This window comes from Scardinius erythrophthalmus (genome assembly GCF_964197995.2).
Source record: "Scardinius erythrophthalmus genome assembly, chromosome: 19".
In the NCBI taxonomy this organism is placed as follows: Eukaryota; Metazoa; Chordata; class Actinopteri; order Cypriniformes; family Leuciscidae; genus Scardinius; species Scardinius erythrophthalmus.
In genome coordinates, this window is record NC_138239.1 from 33,840,290 (window position 1) to 33,853,351 (window position 13,062).

Below are 13,062 nucleotides of genomic sequence, written 5' to 3' on the forward strand. Positions count from 1 at the left end.
GCTTTTGACAATTATAACAACAGAACAAACTGTTTTAACATGTATTATATACTTATATTGTATACTGTAATTTCTGCAATTCCACTCCCTCCTTGCATACAAAACAAAACACACTTCTACATCAATAGTCTTGAAGAGTGTGAAAAAAAAAAAAAAAATATATATATATATATAGTGCACTGTCACTATATATATATATTTTTATATAAAACCTTTGATCAGGTAAACAACAAACAAGTTAACAATTCTAACAAATATAGCGTGTAAAAATAATTCTAAATTTTTTTTTTTTTTTTAAAGCATAAAACATTAAATAACCTGAATAAAAAAAACATTACAACTTTAGTGTAGCTTAGTAATACCAGTTGCATGTTTTTATTTATAACAACAGCATTAATATGAACAACAGGCAAAATACATTTACAAAGTCTAATGTTTTCATATGGAGAACATAACTAAATGACAGGAGAGTCTATCAACTCCCCATAAATACAAGCATAAATATAACTCCAGTTTTAAAAGGTTTATGTGTTTAATAGGCTAAAGAGTAAAGAGAATGGAATACGCTGGAATATTAATATGCATATATTACGCATGCATTCACTGGAATACGCAAACATTGTCAGAAGAATGAACAAAAAAAGGAGTAAAATTTTAAAATTTAGACCAGTAAAATTTAAACCAGTAAAATTTAGAATTGATTATAAAATTTTAGTTTTAACTTTTAGAGCACTACATGGACAGACCCCCCAATATATCGCAGACATGTTAACCCCTTATTCTTCCTTCCGCACTCTTCGTTCCTCAGGTCAAAATCTCCTGATTGTCCCTAAAACCCGCCTTAAAACTCGGGGAGACCGCTCCTTTCAAGCAGTTGCTCCCAAACTGTGGAATGCCCTGCCACTGTCGATGCGTGTGGCCGATTCTGTTGATTCTTTTAAAAAACAGCTGAAGACACCTCTATTCAGTCAAGCTTTCAGTTGACTGAGCTATTATGTTTTATGGTTTGTATGGTGTTTCTTAATTGTTAAATTTGTTAACTTGCTATATGTAAAGCACTTTGTGATTTTATCTGTGATAGGTGCTATATAAATAAAGTTTACTAACTTACAAAACAGCGAATACATCATCGCAATTACCGAGTCCATCTCTTCTGGCATGTTATCAGAATTATTAATAATGTTTTTTGTCGGTCTCTAGATAATGAAATCGCTGTTTTTGTCTGTGCGTTTACACAGAACTTCTCTCGCGGAGATAATTATTAATTTCCACTGAGCTGTATTTTTATTTATTTTTACTATCGAAATAAAGGTTATATAGTAGATGTTAATATAGGTTACGGTGACCATGCTTATGGAGCATTTCCTGATCATCAACCCGGTGAGTGAACGGCATTATGAGCGCGACATATCGAGACTAATGATATGCATAGACCTGAACCGGGAAAATGCTTAAATAGTGGGGAAAATATCGGTAAAACCGATTATCGGTTGGTCTCTAATCTATTTTCTGAATGCATCTTATAGATTTTATTGTGATAATTCATCTGTGCATCTTTCAAAAATATTGACCTTGTAATGTTTAATCAAAATGTCATATCTGGACCTTCTGATGTAAATGACAGATTTCTCTCTGATGACGTCTCACCTTCATCTGCCTGCACTTTTGAGTGCCATGCCCACATCTCAACATTTTATTTTATTTTTTGATAATACGTTACACTCATGTGTGTATGTCACAAAACATAAGAAAAGATTTGTTGCTACTTTAGTTTAATTTTGAATTCAGCCAAATATATACCTTATTTTGCACATAAATCAAAAACCACCGTTCTAAAAACCCATAAGAAATAACCAAGGAAACTCATGGCTTGAAATGCTAATTCTCTTCTGTGTTTTGGGACTACAGACTGAACAGATCTATTGAAATTTCTGCTTCACGGGTGTGGATTTGTGACCTATTATGACCCATTGCTTACTGTTGAACTACTGGGTCACTGGGTGGAATCTTGAAGGAGATATTGGTTATGTCCGCTCTTCTTCCTCAGTTCAGTTTCATCTTCCTTTCAACGCTTGTTGTGATTCTGTCTTTGGGCTCTTCCACACTCCTTAATGAAGGCATGTCCACAAGGTAAGCACACAGGTGTCACTGCCTTCAAATATAACTACACTCTCCTGACCCTCATCCAAATGGTCCACTAAATTATCTTTTCTTTCTCTAGCTGTGTGGTGTCCACATCGAAAAAAAGACAGCTGAGTGAGAGTTTCATGTGTCTATTGGGTATTTCTATCAGCAGCACAGAGGCAGACATCAGTTAGATAGACGCTCAGAACATGAAGGTAAGTGTCTCTCAAGTTGATAGAGGTGAGTAATCAAGCATTGTCAGGGATACAGGCACAACACTACTGGGTGTCAATTGAGATTCGCTTTTGGTGGTAATCTTCCGGATTCTTACCATTTCTCTAAGATAAGACAGAAAGAAGTTAAACCCACTTACTGTAAATTGCTCTTATTCTGACATCCATTACACATGTTGGCAGTTTTTTCCATTTCCCAGCTAGGCTATTCTACTATAGAGAGGGAAACTCCCCTCAGAACGGGCAAACTGAGACCACTAAGCTACAGTTGCAGTTGCCATTTATTGGCATTATGTCTTATGGTGATAGAAAGAAAAAAGCTAATTCTTTATAAAAGCACATGAAAGGTACGACTGCACACTTGTACAGGCCCAAGAGTCACTTCATAAGAGAATCTGGAGACATGATCTGGAATTTGTCTATCCTGTGCAAGTACAAAGCAATAAAGAACAACATCCAAATATTCCAAATTGCATTTATTTATTCATTTTTTTGGTGGCTCATGTGGAGGAATATACAGTTCTCAATTAATTGGAACAGATTACTGCTTTAATATGTAGATGCAGCAGAAAAAAAGGATCAACAAAATGAGAAATATCATGAATGTGATGTTTCATGAATGAATATTTTAATCTAACAGTAATGAACTTTTCAATATGGTGTGAGGATCTGCCAGAGAGTCCAAGAGATCAGATTTCAGGTTACAGACTTCGTGACCTTATCCTATGAGAAGAGGCTGTCTTCTAATTATTTGTTACAGCACATGGCACTCTCCTATAAAAGATACTTACTTTAGTTCAGTTGAGAATTGAGAATCACATTTTTTTTTTATTTTTTTTATAGAGAATCTCCAACGATTCTGAACAGACAACTAAACAAAATAACATAGGCTATACTGGAGGACTGACAAAATGTTAATTGCTGCAGTCTATTTACTTTTTTATTTTATTAATTTGAATAAATTATTTAAAAAAAAATAGTTCGAAGGAATGATTCAATGACTCATAAAGACTTCACTTGTTTTACTACATGGGGAATCATCATTTTTGAACTAATGTCTTGATTGAATGATTCAATGACAAATACATTTTTTAACAGTCACTTGTCACCACCTACTGGTGTAACAATGTAATTGATACAATCTTTATCTGATGCATCAAGTTACTTTGAAAAGGAGATTTGCTCCATTTTGATCGCTACCGTATACATCAATTTATATATCGATATATAAAATTGTATCCCAGTACTTCTGCGCTAATTTGAATATTTTTAACAGAAATAATAATACTGTGTGGTTACTGTTTGTGAAGCTGTTTCCTATACATAACTGATTTATCTGGGTCAGCGGCAGCGCAAACTCAGATTTAAGTGTTCCGGTGTGATTTTGTCAAAAGTTTAAATTAGTGTCTGAAATAAGATCACAGTCTTTTAACGATTAATAGTGTGGCTCTAGTTTAGAGACGCATTAATGCACGCAAGTTTTTGTTTTTGTGGTGCAAGAGTTTCAGAGTGTTGCAAAGCTTTCAACAAGCTAATCGTTCCTATGTAAAGACTGTATTTGTGGGTGGCATGAATTAGATATAGACACCAATGCAGAGAACAAACGCAAAAGCCATGTGTGTATTTGTGTAATGTACTCTTAGCTCACAAAACCATGTTGTAAAGATAGCACAGACTCACAAAGGTAAGTGAATCACAAGCAGTTTTCACAATCGGAGATACAGGAAAGAATTCAGTTCAATAGTAAAGCAGCACTTGCGTGAATCAACTGGACATTAATCTTGTTTCTTTTCACCAGGTGTAGACGGTGACTGAAGAATGCCAGGAGGACACGAGATATCAGAGGAGACAATAGGTAAGAAGCAGGTGTTGGAGACAACTGGAGAAATTTAGGGGAACTTGCTAGAGTAGAAAGGATGCAGGCAGGTGAGTCAGTATTCCCAAATGAGGCCAGATGCTGACTGAAAGGTGAGCCCTTTTTGCACGTGGCATTAACCCCCCCACCCCCACAGTCCGCTCCTGTGGACCAATGCTCCAGAGGCATACCTCTTCCCCGTGGAGCAGGACAGTGTGGACGTGACTCATGGAAGGTGGAAACCAGGGTACAACCTAGAATGTCATTTTGATGTACCAAGGGACATTCGTCTGGTCCATAGCCCTCCCAGTCTACAAGATACTCAAGAGGATTTCCGTGGCGTTGGGAATCTAGGCTCCCCTTGATGTAGGTGAGACCATCTTGTAGGAGCAGCAGTGGAGGAGGACAGTGCAGTACATTGGATGGTGAAGGGACCAATGTAGCGGGGACTTAGCTGTCTGGATGGGAGTTGAAGCTTGATGTCCTGTGTTGAGAGACATTCCTTCTGCCTGAGCTGGTATATTGGAGGGTCTAATCTCCGGGCATCGGCATAGCTCTTTTTGCGTCGCACTGGCTGTTGGAAATGATGGTGAGCTAAGTCCCAAACCCTCTTGCTTTCTTTTAACCAGTGGTCAACACCTTGTTCATCGGATGGTTCTCCTGACCAAGGAAAGAGCGGTGGTTGGAAGCCAAATACGTATTGAAATGGAGTGAGTCCGATAGACAGTTGACAGAGGGAATTATGTGTTTACTCAGTCCAGGGTAAAAATCGACTCCAGGATTTCTGGCGGTGATGGCAGAAGGTTCTCAGAAATTTCTCTATCACTTGAAGTTTCCTTTACCCATTAGTTTGTTGATGATAAGCTGATGGTCACACCTAAAAAGGAAATAAATGATTTCACACATGAGTAAAAAATTAAAAGGCCCTCTTTTAGAAACAATATCTTCGGGTAAGCTAAAATTTTGAAATAACTGTTTGAACAGAAGTTCTGCTGTTTCCATTGCTATAGAGAGGCCTTTAAGAGGTAGCAGTTTGCCTGATGTAAGGTGTTGAGGTGTATTTGTGATGGCACAGGTCTGGCAACCTTGTATGAACCTTCTGACGTCACGGTTCATATAAGTCCACCAGAGCTGGTCTTGAAAGAGTTAGAGGGTGGAATTGGTCCCCAGTGCCCACCTGGACTCCGTCAGTTTGAGACGTTGTGAGGACAAAACAAATGTGTGGATTGATTGACACCGAGGTGGAGCTGGCTCAGGGTTGACGGCATCAGCGGTCCTCATCCAGGGACACAAAGATCTTGGATGAAACGATGGGCTCGAGTTTATCAGGACTTTCAGATGAGGAATGGATACAGGAGAGTTCATCTGCTTTGTTTTTGATCGTTGTTTTTCACGTCTGTAGTAGATGCGTCGACCTCCACCATTAATTTTTTTTGCAGGTCAGAGTAGATGAGTGTAGGAGCTGTCCTAAATACTAGTTTCTGGAAGGCGTCGAATGCTTCCATGGTCCAGGACAGAGACTTGGGCTTTACTTTGTGGAGTGTTGTTAGGGGAGATGTCAGGGTACTGTAATGATGGACGATGGATAAATTTTCCCTCATCCATCTGGATACCCTCACAGCTGATGTTGTATCCCAGGAACTGGGTGGCACTCTAATGGAATGAATACTTTTCAGCTTTCAGATGGTATTCTCTTAGCTTACTCAACACTAGTGCAACATGATGGAGATGTTTGGCCAGGTTCTGGGAGTATACCAGAATATCATTGATGTAAACCTGGATGAATTTGTGGAGGTACTCCCAGAATACCTCATTCATGAATTCTTGGAACACAGAGGGTGCGTTTACCAGGCCATACGGCATGACCCTATATTCATAGTGGCCTTTAGGGGTAACAAAGGCGGTCTCCCATTTATCCCCACTCTGGATCCAAATGAGGTTGAATGCACTGTGGAGATTCAGCTTGATAAAGATGGTCGCTCCACACAGTAGTTCCAGGGCAGCCAGAAGAAGGGGAAGAGAATAACAGAATTTGACAGTTATCTTGATCAAGGACCGGTAGTCAAGGGCTGCAAGCCTCCGTCCGTCTTTGCATAAAAAAAAAAAGCTTAAAGCAGCGGGGGAGGTAAATGTGACCTTGATGATGGATCGATGTAACCATGGCCTTTTGCTCAGGAAGGGATAATGAGCTCACCAGGCAGAAGATCTTTTGCATCATCCTATAGTCAATGAGGAGTTAATTGAGTGGCTTGTTGGGGGCAGAATATTTCCTGAAAGTGAAAATAGCAAGGAGAAATCTCCATAGATAACTGTTTGATGGGACTTTTGATAGATGTAGTACACAGGTCCATTGAAATGGCTGGTTCAGAGTTCTTGGGAAGTCTAGGAACAGGAAGCTCAGGAAAGCATTGTTCTCTCCACTTGAGAATGTCTCCGGCGGACCAGGAAATGACTGAATGGTCAATGAGCAAAGTACGCCCCATCTGATCACATCTGTGTTGGAGCTCTCCAGAACCGAAAGCACAATATTCTCTGCGTGTAACAGTCCAACTCGAATTAAGGGTTGACCAGTTAATATGTGGATCTTGAACGAAGAGTCACAGGTTGAGTTTGTGGCAGGGCACCCTGGAGATGAAATTGCTGTTTCTGGAATTGACTGTTAATTTGCACAATCGGATACATAGGTAAGAATTTAGTTCAATAGTAAAGCTGAAGGATGCCAGGAGGAGACAAGACAACAGAGAAGACAACTAGTAAGGAGCAGACACTGGAGACAACCAAAGAAACATACAGGAACTCGCTGGAGTAGAAAGGATGTGAGCAGGTGAGTCTGTATTCCAAAACAAGGCCAGACGCTGCCTGAAAGGTGAGTCCTCTTTTTATTGTTGAGTGAATTGGAGTAATAATGACTGACAGGTGCGGTTGATTAGTAGACTGGACAGTTTGATGGTTGTATGGATGGAACGCTAGAGCCTGGTGTGCATGTTGCACATGTAATTTTGTTGATTGCAGTGATGAAATGCAGCGTGGATTTGTGGGAACCATTGATGTTTTTAACTCAGTGATACAAAATCGAGCTTAAATTGTCTGTTGTTTTCCCTCTTCCCCTCCCCACTCCACATTATACCACTCCCATTTTTCTTTGCATTATCTAAAATTGTAGTGAGAACTATCCGGTGCTGAAATATGGTTTTTAATGACCCTTTAAGAGAGACCTAGTCATTCAGAAAAATCACAGACTTGTCAATTATGGAATCTGGTAGTTCGGCACGTAACTTGTTAAAGCTTCATGCATAGGTCTGAGATGCTCTGATTATGATCCCCTACAAATGTGGCCTTTAATCATACAATTTCCCCAATTTTAGCCCAATTAAATTGCTCTTTAGCAGTTGAACGAGGGAGTTTTGCTCTGCCTTTCACATGCTAATCTTCTCCATTCATGGTCACTCTGTGAGATTATTTGTTGGCTAATAAATCCCCTTGTTTGCCTCCTGCATATATAATTGATATTGTCACAAGGCTCTTTGAGCAGTTGAGAGCTAAAATGTTCAATGCTCTTCTTCTACTAAGATCCAACAGAGCTCGGAAAGCAATCAATTGTTGACAAATGTGTCATTCAGCAAGCACTCATAATGTAGGAGTGTTTTTGTATTGTACTAAAGGATGCAGCGTAGAACAGCACTTGAGTTGAATAAAACAGATGCTGTAGTGAAGGGAGAGTCTATAAGGTGGTAAAAAGGTTGAACTGTAAAGCTTGTCTTGTCATTTTATGTTTCTTGCACACTGAAATTACTTAAAGATATAAAGGTGGGGTTGGATGCTGACTCTCATGTCATAAGCAGTTTGTGCATTATATTTTTGGTCTTTGCATTTAGTGGAAGCAAGAAAGAGTGTCTAAGCTATTTGCATTTCAGCAAGCAAAAGGATATTATATCTCTTTACTGTATCTTTTTTTTATCTTATTGCCTGCAATTAACATTTTTTCTTCTACCTCATAAATTAGTGCATGGAATTTGAATTAAGTATGTATGGAAAATACTTGTCCTCCTAATAATTGTCCTTCTTTTTGTATCACCGCAATTCTTTTGTGGTTTGTTATATTCCCCTCTCTTACACTGCTCGCTGTCCCTCAGATACAGTACGTGAGGTAATTGATATGCTTTAACGGAGGTCAAAATTTGCATGTGAATTAACAGCAGTAAATTAAATTGATATTCCGGGCACATCACAAGCCATTCCTTTAGACCTTTGTTGTGGTGCCTGGCATATCCAGGGTGTAACCGTGAAGCAGTCACAAACATCTGTCTGTTCAATAATTTGATAAACCGCTCATACAAACAGTCTTCAAATTATTCCCACTGAAGGCTATGTTTTGTCTCCGGTGTGAAAGCTGGAACATAGAGCTCGACTGAATACAACATGTTTTTCCTTTCTTTTAAAAAATGTATTTCCTCTTTATTCTGCTGGCAGTTTTTCAGAGTATTGATTGTAATGGCTGTCTCTCATGTTCATGTCACAATTGTTGTGATTTTAAGCAGTATCCAAGGATTAATTTAACTAGGGATGACAATAATTAGAGATCAGAATTTTATTTAAAATGTCAAAACATTTAAAGAGAGGAATCACAGTAAGTTGCAGATATCGGACCATGTTTTTTCCAGGTACAATATGAGCAACATATTCAGACAAGTTCACAATAGAGATTTTCCTTCTAAAAAGAATAAATTGTCTCCATGCAGCTTAAGAGTTCCACAGCAATTGCAAAAGAGGTGAATTAATTTTTAGTCCGAATGTATTCTGCATCAGAGTATAAAAGCTTTCAAGTTCTCTGTGTTAATTCAATAGTCACTTGATTTATTTTAATGGCCTTATAGCATGAGGAAGGTGAATTTGGCTAAGCTTTTATCATCGTACCAACAACTGGACACTTAAGTTAATTGATGACCTTTTTTTTGTGCTTTATTTCGCATTTGACCAGACTAGCTTACTGATCTGTGGTGAGAAACTGGATGAGTTATATGGAATTGGAACTGAGCTAATCTTTAAACCTATCATATAATATCTTTTGTAGTTTGTTTTCGAATTAAAACTGATTTTTATTACAAAATACTACACATTGTCATTAGGGGTGGGAATCTTTGTGCACTTTGCGATTCCAGTGACGAGACCGCGACGATCGATCATAAAAATGATGATTGCCCTGACTGTAAAAATATATATTTATCTTTTTTTCTGATTGGTTATTGCGGCATTTGGGGCGGTTCCTGAGGTATGATTTGTTAGCCTTAGACAGCATGCCTTCCAGACTAGCGAAATACAGTGAAACTGGATTTGAAAGCGCACACTGCAGTAATGCCTGGAAATCACCTTTGATCATGAAATGCAGTTTAGCGCCAATCTATCATATACATAACATTTTAATGAGAACACGATTACAATAGAATGTTGTAAATTCTCTTTTGCTTTAGTTTTTCAGCACACTGTTAAAGGAAGTACGTGTTCACGAATTACACATCAGAGTAACACGGTTAAGTTCATGTGCGCATTCGCGTCCTTTTGTGCAGATGTAAATTGCAAGATTACTTTTATGTTGTCTATATCTGATTTATCTCAAATAAGAAGTGTTTGGTTGAGTTTAATAACCAGCTAGCAAAACGTTGCAGTTTACCGACCGTTAATTCACTCTTCAGTTTCAGCTCAAATGCAATGTCCGAAATTATTGACAACGATTGGGTTATTTGAGACGGTCATATTTAGCCTGATGTCGTCATACTCAGATTCTAGTCAGAATATGAGTCTGATACTGCTCCATTGGGCTCCGAAGGTCCCATGGCATGGATTATTTTATTATTTTATAATGTTTCCTGGGGTGCCCTTATAATGTTAATATGTTTTTTAGATCAAAAATTGTCATAATTTAGAAATAAAAGGCATTTTTCTGTTTGAAAGGGCATGTCTGCTGAGAGACTTCAGTGTAAACGCCCACTGATGTGATTGGCTGACATGCTTGCATATGAAATATCTAGCATTACATGTGGAACTCTCTCGAAAACTTTTACTATTACAGCTATTATACGTTTTTACTTTTACAGCTATCGAGATTATCGAATCGTGGGAAGTTTTTAGATCTATTCCCATCACATAAAAGGTTGCAGTGATGAGCATTGAGCAGATGACAGTCTGTTGATTGTGTGAATGAAGATTTTATCATTGCAACGCAGTTTCTGCACTCTCACTAATGCTTTCACCAATGCAAACATGATGTAAATACAGTAAGAGCTTTGTTGAGCAGTGTAACAGCGTCATTGATTTCATAACGAGTTTTGGCAAGTGTCCAGATAAACTCGCGCTGTGTGATTGACAGCTTGGGTGATTGGAAAGGGATTGTTCTTTGATCGCTTTCTGTATATATTTTAATCACAGTATAAATCCGATTATTTTCATCCTACTAAGAGAAACGACGTGAAGTTGATCGTTTAGTCACTGGCTTGATTTACTGATGCATAAACAGTATTGAACGACTTTGAGAGAAAGATTATCTGTCTGAACTTGAACAATTACACATCAGAAATTCACATAACCCACTGGTTCTCCAGAGGCTCGGATGAAGGAACTAAAAAAATACTTTTGTGTTAATTTGTACGTCCAAACACTGAGCAACTGCCATGCTTCGCTCGTTTGCAAGATATGATGTCTCGAGGAAAAAACAATATCACGCTTGCATAGCTCATTTTCTCATGGGCGGGCCAAATTCTCTTTGCGGGCAAAGCAGAGAAATGGGAGGTAACCTTTCCCCTTATGACGACATAAGGGGAAGATTACAGATTGGCCCGTCTGAGCTTTCATTTTCTCAAAGGCGAAGCAGGATATCCAGGGCTTGGTTTACACCTATCACAATTTCTAGCCACTGGGGGACCATAGGCAGGCTAGGGGAACACATATTAATGTTAAAAACCCTCATTAAGAGAAATTTTGTCATGGGACCTTTAAAGAGCATCTTGCAGGTAAAAAAAAAATCTAAATGAATATATAACCGTGTATGAAAATACCATATGAAAAGATAATGCAGGATTTAAAATGTTTTAAAACGACATAATGACACAAATTTAGTAGATAAAGTGAGTGTTTCTTTGACTGCTCGTACAAACCGCTTTTTTTTCAACATCGCGTCATTTTACGTCACACGAGGGAGACGTGTGCTGTGCTCTGCCGCAGATCAGTGCAGAGTAGGTTATTCAGTAAGAGCGGTCGTGAGTCAGTGTGTTTTCAGTAGTTTTTGTATTTCAATTTATCATCGTCATGGTAAATTTATGTGTTTGTGGAGCTTGCAAAAACTCCAGCCTGTCAGGACATCGAGTCCACCGGTTTCCCAACAAGAAAAAGGACGGTGCTATCATTCGTGCCTGGGTGAGGGTTGTGCAGGTGAAGAGATGGGATTTCTCTTCCGTGTCGGCTTCGGAAAACGCGGTCGTGTGTAGCGTTCACTTCAGATCGGAGGATTATCGTCCCGGTGATATGATGGAGTTCAACATGGGATACCCAAGTAAGAACCGGGTGAGACTCGAGAGCTGGTGCGGTGCGGTTCCTTCAGTGCACACATCTTCGGGTTCTCCCGCTGGATGTAGGCGCGAGCACAACATCTACTGGCAAACGCAATGTAAGCGGAACGAAACTGAGCTACTCGTTATTGTGTTTGTGTGGACCGTTTATCAGTTTGGACCAGTGCAGCGCGAGCCTGATCAAGCAACACTGTAGCCTAACTACGAGGTAAATAAAGAATTCGCCACTGAAGTAATAACATCGCTGCGAGATCTAGTGAGAAATATTCACATTTCTCCGTTATTAACGGATCAAACAGCGCTGACGTGGAAACCAGGAATAAACATTGTGCAATGAATGAACGAACTATCCAGTGTCCACAGATCAGCAACATTCACCATGGCTTTACTGTAGTAACACTAACTGCAACCATGGAAGTTTGGCATTTTCCACTGAGGCCCAGTATGCATCCACCTCCCTGCAACACTGACTTTCCTCAGCTGTAAACATTGCCTCGCATTTCCCACACAAGCACCTATGGAACAAAAAATGTATCAGGAATAAATATCTCTCTGTCTCTCCATGAGAAACTGCTAAGTTATATCACGTAACGTTAGTCTGGGCGGATATTAATGAGCATGACAAACGCCTGATCAAAGCTTAGTTTCTGTTATTGTAAGTTCCAATATGTTCTGTCTAACATTAATCCTGGCCTGTCCCTGCTCTCTTGGCAGCCTAGCAGGCTCATAATTGTATGGCTGTGGTCCGTCAACAATTTCCTCAGAGTCCGAAATGTCATTGCAATCCATATTTCCCTGTTGTGTGAATCGACCGCTCTCCCTCGTGCTACGTCACGACTCTCGCCCGTCACGCCCATTTTCAGATGCGGAAGTAAAATTTTCTCACAAAAACGACTCCAGAAGCCATTGTAGCATATTTATAAGTTTTTTTTTTAAAGAAAATCTAGTTCCTACATTGTTTTTCTATACATTGACTTGTTGGGTCTTCTAACCTGCAAGTTGCTCTTTAAGACATAACTGATGATTTTGTTAACATTAATTTCACATCATAAAAGCATTTTGAGATGGAAGTGCATTTAACCGCTTACACAACGGAGACTCACGCATGTAGGCATTTGAAAGCCGCCGTCTGTCAGTAATTGAGTTTTGTGTATTGAATATATAGATTTAATGCATTCCAAACAGCATAAATTATGTTTTTATGTAGCATTTTGAGGGGAAAATGCTTAAAATACCTGCGAACGAGGCCCCACATTGTAAGCTTAACATCAATTCATCCTGTTCAATGAAG

The 13,062-nt window shown here is 39.0% G+C and overlaps 1 long non-coding RNA gene across 1 annotated transcript in view; it reads left to right on the plus strand.

Moving 5' to 3' along the window:
- The window catches only part of LOC308679575, a 69,604-nt gene that overhangs the window by 13,259 nt on the left and 43,283 nt on the right, over positions 1 to 13,062 (plus strand). The window contains exons 2-4 of the long non-coding RNA XR_014028830.1: positions 2,048 to 2,130; positions 2,222 to 2,339; positions 4,156 to 4,212. This is a non-coding gene — a long non-coding RNA (uncharacterized lncRNA). The remainder of the gene's footprint in view (positions 1 to 2,047; positions 2,131 to 2,221; positions 2,340 to 4,155; positions 4,213 to 13,062) is intronic.